We start from the raw sequence: 9696 nt of genomic DNA on the forward strand, positions 1-9696 counted from the left end.
CCTCTCTCTCTCTTTCCCTCTCTCCCCCCCCCCTCCACCCATTCTCTCCTTCCTCCCTTTTCCCAGGGTGGATCTCTCCATGGTTAAAAGGTGGTTAGAAAGAAAGAGGCCATCGGGCAAGGTCCAACCTCCTCCCACACACTCATGTTATGAATCATCCCATTGTGGGCTGGTTTTAGATTCCTTGTACACCGGGGCTTCCAATTCTGGGACACCTCTCTGTTTGTGTGAGCCTTATTTTGACAACCACATGCAATGACCATGCATTTTATTATTATTATTATTATTATTATTATTATTATTATTATTATTATTATTATTATTATTATTATTATTATTATTATTGTTATTATTGTTATTATTGTTATTGTTGTTATTGTTGTTGTTATTATTATTATTATTATTATTATTATTATTATTATTTTTAGGCACAAACTATACAAGAAAATATTATGATAGTAGTATTTCTCCTTCAAGATTATCTCAACAATTCACATCCCAGGTCAGGAGGTATAAGAAATGCTAAGTTAAATATTATCAATATTATCAACATCTGTTACAGCGTCTCATCTTAAAGTAGTCCTACAGGGCAAGAAACACAAGCAGTGACACGATCGTACAGGTTTTAAACATTAGCCCCAAGTAAGCAAAACATTGAATTCATTGCCAAGATGCCAGCTGTATAAAACATTCTGGTTGAACGTTGACCTACTGTACTTGCTGTCAATTAGCATTGCAAGCAGTTTTTCCCCTGAGCAATAAGGGTATAAAGTGAGATAATAGAGTTTAGGAAAATTGTCTTGTCTGTCCAGGAGACAACTCATCCTTGCAACCCATCAGCTCCTCTCCTAATTGTTATGGAAAAAAGTCCTCTGTAATAATATCTTCCAATTGTAATTTTATACACAAGATACATTTCAAAAAGGTGGGAGGTTTTCTGCATCATTCCAAGTATCTTATTTACTTATTGATAAAAAAAAAATTTACAGTGTAAATCAGTTATAATATTAGCTTAATAGCAGTAACCAGTAAGTCAATTTTGCTCTCTTCTATCTTCATTGTTTTGAAATTCTTTGATTTCAACCTGTCGTAAACTCAGGTTTCACCATCTTTCTGTTCACGTTTCTTACCATGACTGACTTAAGCAATGGCATCGGTGAGTTCAATGTGATCATAACTGATATGGCCACAACTCCAGAATATTGACACAAGACCCAAGTTGTGCTTAAATGGTATTGCTCTTAAAGTATGCATTTACTTTGGATGTTGTCCCAGTAAGAAAACACACCTGCCCTCAATGAGACGCACATGATTTTAACTTTTAAAAACTTAGCAATATCAAGGACAAACTACAACAACGACATGGAGTTTTCCCCACATCTCCTACAACTACTTCAAGCCAGCTTAAGGCTATACCACCACAACTGAGTCAACCTGATCTACCCCTTTCCAATGTAATGCTAGCCCACTTTGATTGTTCGCCACAAACCACAACATACATAAACAACAAGTTAAGTATCTCCTCCTTCCTCCCCACTACCTTTGAAATTCCCTTTCTTTAACATAAACTCTCTTCAAGGCTGTTGATCCTGTATTAACTTGCAAATGTTTTGGTCTTTTGCAAAATAGGATTTGTGATATGGAAGTAACGAGTATGCACACATCTGAAAGAAAATCAAACATAGAACAGCCATTTTGACTGGACATTAGCACCCAATGGCAAAAAAGCTGAACAAGTAACCCTCGCCTTAGTGGGATGCGGTTCCACTCTGCCCCCCTCCCCAAACACACACACACACCCACTTCTCACTATCACACTCACACTTTCCCTGTCACGTCTTCATTTTTAGCAGCCGGCAGTGTTACATGGAATATGAGACGACCACCCACGCACACATACTCTCTCACACACATACACACACCCACACACACACTCATATGATGCTGGGAAATGTGAATGAGTGTGTCCCTAAAAGTGCAACGAATACGCTAAAATACAAAAGTGCCTTGTGTTGTGTAGTGATGACTAACTCGGGGCTTTTGTATGTCTGTGTGCGTGCGCGTCTGTCCGTCTGTCCACCTATGTGCACGCGGGTCTCTGTGCCCGTCTGGGTGTTGCACAACTAAGGGCGGGCAAGCACACATGTGGCTGCAGAGAGAGCTACTGTACATAAATCACTTTGAATCAATTAGAAAGCATAAATGTGAGAAGTCCTACAGCAGCCGGTGGCCTGGCTAGTACTCAGTTTAATGCTGGTTGTATTACAGACACACCACACCCATACAGCACCACAGACACAGACACACATATACACACACACACACACACACACACACACACACACACACACACACACACACACACACACACACACACACACACACACACACACACACAGAGGGTGTGGTGCAACTCATAATGAAAGTAATCCAAAAATGTTACTGTGTAAAAATGCTATATTCTCCTGGATTATAGCTTGTCTTTACATGCATCTCTCTCCATTTGTCTTTTTCATTGCATAAAAACACACACACACACACACACACACACACACACACACACACACAGGCAGACAGAACAGAACAGAACAGGGTGTCTGTCTAACGGAGAGTTAAAACACAGTATCAGGGAGTCGCCCTGACTCCACCAAAGAGGTGTGTGCCTGTCCATTAGAGTTCAAACAAAGTCTCCACCTCTGGTACTTTGCTGCTTGTTTTATTTTGTTGACTATGCACTCTCCTATTGAATATTACCTTGCATGTCTGTGCTGGTGTTGCACTGAATTCTCTGGAACTGGGTATTTTTTTTTACTGTTTTTGTACACCATTGGTTGGAAAACGGTGCAAAAAAGATAAGATGTTGTAGGCATATAAATACAGCCTAACCAAATATTTGATCGTATACTATCTTTAACCGATGTCAAAAGAAGAATCTTAAGTAGCTTAGATAGAAAAGGCTTTCATAATACTGCATATTGCTATAGGCTAAATTAAAAAGGGACATCCCAGGATTCTTAATGACTTTTAATAGCACTCAGATTTCTCCCTGGCTCACTGTTAATGTTGCGAAACTAAACTTTGCTCAACAAAGCTGGGAAAATTCTCAAACTCATATAAAGGGCTGGGAAAAACCTATGAATAATATTGTGCCCCTTCCGAGCAGAGTAAATTAAATTAAAATAACTTGTGTGAGACAGAATAGAAAAAACAGTAGAAACTCGATCTAGCAGCACACACTGTGAGATAATCCTTGGGTCCAACGCCCCAAAACACTGGATCCTAAATATAGTGACTAACCACTTACAGGATTAACTAATAGAGCGATTTTCACCCAGTCACAACGTGCATCACAGCCGTTGCATGAGTTGCATTTTCCGTAATGGAACTCAATAGCCATCGTTACACACCCTTCTCGTCTGGCAAACACAGAGGTCTTTCAAACTCCATACTAACTTCCACTTTGAAACACGTGGCTTTCCTTTACAAATGTGTACTAGTCCAAATTCACTTAACACTTAATGAGATCGGCAAGGTTGTTTCCTAACACATTAAAACAGTTTAAAAAAAAAACTCCAGCCAGAGCTACAGAGGTAATAATAGAAGTCCCATAGCAGTGGGTGTGTAGTAACCTTTAGTAAGCGTTAACATATAGTGACTCAGCCCACCGACCCAACCTACAACCTACATCTGTCTGCACTAAACCTCCGCAACCGCAGTCATTACTTCAATTCCACCAGGACACTCCCAGTGTATTCCAATGGGATACTCTTGCCAGGCACTGTGACTGTGTGTGCTGCTACTACGCCTGTGTGAGAAATGGATAAAGACCTAGATTAATATCACATGTGCATGCACACCATTACACACACACACACACACACACACACACACACACACACTTGGGAACAACAGGCACCTGTGAAAAGACGCACATCTGTGAGGTACTGAGAGAAACCATGGCTTGTATTAATACAGTTTCAAAACCTACGCAGACTCCTACTCCCATACAAACGCCCAACAATCCACCCACAAACTATCCATTTTAGCCAGGAAGCAACCGACCACGTTAGCTGATTAGTCATCTTATCTGGTCAGTTAAGGCACACAAATGACAACCTCTCTCCTCTGCACTGTGTGGATGAAAGGACAGGAGACGGGAGAGATGGGAAATGGAGTCTGATGAGGCAAAGGAGAGCAATGATGTGTGAAAAGGGGAAGGCAAGGGCTGCCGTTATCGAAGTGCACTGTCAGTTAGATGGATTAAATTGATATCGGTGGCCCTTTAGAAATGGAAAATGACTGGGATAGAGGCAAAGGACAAGTACCGCTGATCACTGGAGGAAGGAGGATGCGTGACTGTGTGAGGCTGCATGGGCCCTCTCTCTCTTTCTCTCGCTCTGTCTCTCTCTCTCTCTTTCTCTTTGAGTCTCTCCCTCTCTCTCTTTCAAAGTGAAAATGTACTCATTTTCCCCCCGTGGGTTGCGACTCTTGGATAAGTTTACACACTGAGTGGATGTATCGCCTGGAGCCAGTTCACATCATGTTTCACACCAGTAAATCATTCCTCTTCATCTGTCCATCTTTGCATGAGAGAGAAAAAAACACATTCGCTTCTCTCACTTCTACCTATTCATCACAAGAATGAGAGAAGAATATAGCTTATAGAGCATGCAAGGCTTTTGGATGGATTGATCAGGGTTTTATAGCACATTCATACAGCCCCGAACTCTTCTGTCTTGTAGAGCAGCCACAAACACACACTTATCCACATATATATTTTTTTCTTACTCATAATTATTGCCGAGTCATTTTCTGTCTGTCAACTAATCCGTTAATCTACGGATAGGTCTGACGTTGGTATTATTGTGACTATGATGGTGGTGGTTGTGGTGACTGTGTGTTGATGGGTTGTTTATGCTTTCTGTGTACCACACACACACACAAACTTCCCCACAGTTCATGCACAGCGGTCTTTGTGGCCTTCCAAGAGTCAGTGTGTCCAGCCAGGCTCGAGTTACAGTAGACAAGACACACACACACACACACACACACACACACACACACACACACACACACACACACACACACACACACACACACACACACACACACACACACACACACACACACACACACACACACACACACACACACACACACACACACACACACACACACACACACACACACACACACACACACACACACACACACACTGAGCAGGCCAGGGAGCACCAGGAGAGCACTATTTTGTTGCTCTTTTACCACATCCTCTCTGACTCCCTCCAGTCACTATAGGCTATGTACTAGAGCAGGAATAGAAGAGAATAGAAATAGGCTATCTGTCAAGTCCAAGGTGTGTCTGTGCTGCCAAAGTGTCCTTGAGCAAGACGACCCTGGACCAGCGACCAGCATCTCTCATCCTCTGTGGTGATGCCAGGTGATTGAAGAACAACAGGAGAGGAATTCTCATCTCTATGTGTAGAAATAAATAACACAACACAAGGTGAAGTGCAGTGACTAATGGACTAATGGACATATGTGCCGCTCAGGTTCAACAAAAGGTTGAATCAATCAGCAATCAAACAAATAGAGCGGAATACACCTAGCTCCAAAGCAGATAGTATAGAGATGAGGACCAGGGTAACACACATACTCACACACACTTACTACACTGGACTGAGCGGTATGGAAATCTGATGAAGAACACAATCTATCTAACAACGCCACATTTGTTCAAGTGCTTCTATTTATGTAGATTTTAAATAAAGTCAATTGCAGGGTAATAAGCGGCCTCGCAGAGCAGGGGATCGAACTACTTAGATCAGTAAGGGTCAACAACGTTAAAGGAAAACACATTAGGCTGACTGTGAAGGTGCCGCTCAAAGTGTGTGTGTGTGCGTGTGTGTGTGTGTGTGTGTGTACGCCACATCTATTCTAGGAGAATTCCAAAGGGGAGACCCTGTGACTGACCCCCACCTCACAGGATCTGACAGGCTATCACCACCCGCGCGCACACACACACACACACACACACACACACACACACACACACACACACACACACACACACACACACACACACACACACACACACACACACACACACACACACACACACACACACACACACACACACACACACACACACACACACACACACACACACACACACACACACATTATGCATATGTACATACACACAGAAACAAACAAATGATGTGAGTGTCGAAGGACATAGACACACTTGCACACAAAGGGGAGACACACAGCAGTGATTTACTGCCACACGACACACACCATATAGATTTTTCCCCTCCCTATTTCTTTGTTCTTTCAAATGTTATTGAAAGCGTTTGGAGTGTAGCACTTTGAGTTGCCTCTGTGTTTAAAATGTGCCTTGCCTCATTGAGCAGGCATTGGCCACAGTGTCTAAACTGAGCTTCAAAGTCAAAGAGCAGGCTCTCACAGACGGATAGATGGGCTGCTGGTTATGCTGATAACATTAGAAGTTCACCGCAAAACGTAACCTTAGGGAATTATAGTCACAAACTCTAGCCTATTCAAAAATAATAAAAAAATCCATTTACAAAAAACAGCTTTGGTCAGATACATTCTGCCTCCTCGGCTTAGTATCTCAATGTTATTCATCTCTTGGACTGCTGCAGTAAACAATTACACTTTGGGTTTAAGTTGACTTGCACTCAAACTACAAGGTACCTGAGCATAGGCTATACTTTAAGACCAATCTTTTTTAATCTATTAAAGAAATATGACTTCACTCCCATGACATAGGGCTGGTTATAGTGTGCAGTAGCCTATAGGCAAGTTGCCCCTTTCAATGATCCGCTACAATCTGAGCGTCCTATCTCCAACAAACTTCCTGTGACACAACAGGAGGATCTCCCCTCCACCCCACACCCACCCCCCTTTAACGTGGAAGTGCACGCGAGGGCGCACTAACACACACACGCGCGCGCGCGCGCAAACACAAAATACTTCAATAAACACGCCCTAGCCTAGTTATTAAAAAAAAACACACACACAGCTGACGGTAGAGGCAAATGTCCCTGCAACGCACAAGAGACGGCGGAGGAGACGGTGAACACACACACGCTAAACTTTGTGAACAGAGAGAAGAGAAAACACTGTTTTTTTCTGTGACACCATCTCTTACCTTGTTTCTCGTTCCTTCTCCCTCTCCTCCTGCTTCTACCGCTTCCAAACTCTGTCACGACGAGGCTCGCCGCAGACTGCGAAAATCAAACAACCGCTTCTCGGTAACCGGGAGAGTAGTACAGACGTTTGCTCCAACGTGCAGCGACTGTGTGTGTGAGAACGCGTTCCTGTGTGTGTGTGACTGTGTTTGTGTGTGTGTGTATGTGGAGATGTGTGTGTATGACAGCTCATGGAGAGAATGAGTGGAGAGAGGAGAACCGGGGAACTTAGGGGGAGTTCCCGTTAGTACGCAGGCGGGGCTCGAGCAGAGTGACAGACAGGCAGGCCAGTTTTTTAGGTCCACACAGCTCATTTCTGTTGTATAGAATTATTGTGTATTTACTGTAGGCTATATTGTGGCGCATCATTTTCAAGCACGTGTATAGAGTATTTTGAACAGTAGCCCATTTAAATGTCTCCAACTAGTCTATTTGAAGTGTAACAATACTTTTCACTAATGTGGCGGCTCGCCCATAGAGGGCGATAGGGCGCCGCCCTCCTTGAGCCATATCAGCAAAAAACGAAAATATAATAATGAATAATAATAATGTTTTTTTTTTGTTTTTTTTGTATTAATAATCATAATTTATGATTTCAATACAGTTTTTACCTGCATCTAAGTCTGAATATCATTGTACAATCAGCGTCTGTGCTCTGTACCGTCACTCTGGGGCGATGTCGGGCTGGTTGAAAATCGCCCCCAGCGCTCTCATAGACATCAATGTAAAACTTTTTTTTTTCAAACTGCAAGCCTCGCAATGCAATCTCTATGGGTTCCGGGGGTGCTCGCACTAACGTGTTGTCGTCATACGTACAGTAAACAATAAACCAATTACAGTGACTGATACAGTCACATGTCCAGTATGCAGCCCAGAGCGGTCATATTCAAGACCAACACAACTTTATATCAACTCAGGCTAGGCTGGCAAGCTACTTACTTGATCGGACTCGGACTAGGTCTTTCCCAGACAAAATGTAACCATCAAGCAAGTATCTACCAAGATGGATTGGGGGATCTTATAAACGCGGATTTTCACGGGGCTCGTTTGAACGGCTAACGAGGCTAGCAGGATGCTAATGCGCTAACGCTCTGTCCTGCTGCCGCTGCATGATGATATGGACTGTATACTGGCTTTTTATCCATCCTGATGGCAGCACAGAGACCGCATGGATAACTTTGGGTGTCACCCCTATGCATCATCTCTCAGAAAAGGTAAAACAAACATTAAACATCAATCTGCATATACGAGCCAGCGCCGTTCAACAGCTGATCGGCTATTGAACGGTGATCAGCTGTTGATCGTCGTTTAGCTGACAGCTGCTTTCACCGTCCGACATAAACCCGCCTACCAAGTGCTGTAGACAGTAGTAACCCAAACCAATGTGATGATTAGCACTGTTAATGTTGCACATGCTATGCCAGCATCCATTTTTGTCTCCTAACTTTTAAAGGAAGCCTATCTGAGGAGCACACTGGTAGATGACAAGTTATCTGTGATGGCCACAGCCGGATAATTAATCATTTTAGAGCTAAAATAATTTTATTCAAGAAATTAACTAACTTAATTTCCAAAAATACTGTACAGTGCAATGCTTGTCTAATGTTGCCAGAGTGGTTATGCCAGATGAACAGGAAAAACAAACAGTTAAATGCAATATGACATTGTCATATGCTATCTGATTTAGGTTAATTTTGGGTCATATTTCCCATCATGGCAACAATTGCCCCCCCTGAGATTATTGTCAGGAGCCGCCACTGATCATTTTAGTCAATAAAATTGTGAAAATCGCACATAAAAATGAAGTACGTCCCAATATGACATCTTCAAATAGCCTGTTTTGTTCAATTAACCCCATATACTATATGTAGAAAGCTTTGCAAGTAAACAAACATATATTCACATTTGAGTTGCCGAACTTAGTGACTTTTTGGCCATTTTTTAGCTTAAAATATATTTAAACTTTTCAAAATTGTGACAGAACAGGGGCTTACACATGGGGTGAGCAAAGGGGCAACAGCTCCTGCCCCTTATGTTGAGTGCATAAGTGCCCTTTTTAAAATCTTTATTCAAACTGGTGTATATAACCTGTCAGCTTATGGGACTGCTCCACTTGCCCTACGGTCACACAAGGGGCATTTGAGCGTCTCAGTTGTCCCTCTGGTTTGACCTTAGAGCAGAATATTAAGTTTTTTTTTTCCAAATAGATGAGGTGCCTTTTCTTCATTTTCTGCCCCTGCCCCTTAGAGAGTCTGTGCACACCCCTGGTACAGAATTAATTTCTGTAATTGACTCATCTAATCAGCTAATTATTTCAGCTCCACAATAAATCAATCTACAAAATAGTAGAGTGGGATAAAGAATGGAACGGGGCAAAGCCAACACTGTTCTGCTGAAAGCTTCCTACCACATCAGCTGGCTTTTATATTTAATAAATGTTATGGCTTTAATAGCTAAAAGTAAAGGGGTTATTATAAAT

General features: G+C 42.3%; 1 protein-coding gene across 1 annotated transcript in view; it reads right to left on the bottom strand.

Moving 5' to 3' along the window:
* ppp2r3a (protein phosphatase 2, regulatory subunit B'', alpha) overlaps positions 1 to 7377 on the bottom strand; it is a 59109-nt gene extending 51732 nt beyond the window's left edge. The window contains exon 1 of the mRNA XM_080042522.1: positions 7178 to 7377. The gene's annotated coding sequence lies outside the window, so the exon portion shown is untranslated. The remainder of the gene's footprint in view (positions 1 to 7177) is intronic.
* Between the last annotated feature and the right edge of the window lie 2319 nt (positions 7378 to 9696).

Source organism: Ammodytes marinus, assembly GCF_949987685.1.
Source record: "Ammodytes marinus genome assembly, chromosome: 15".
In the NCBI taxonomy this organism is placed as follows: Eukaryota; Metazoa; Chordata; class Actinopteri; order Uranoscopiformes; family Ammodytidae; genus Ammodytes; species Ammodytes marinus.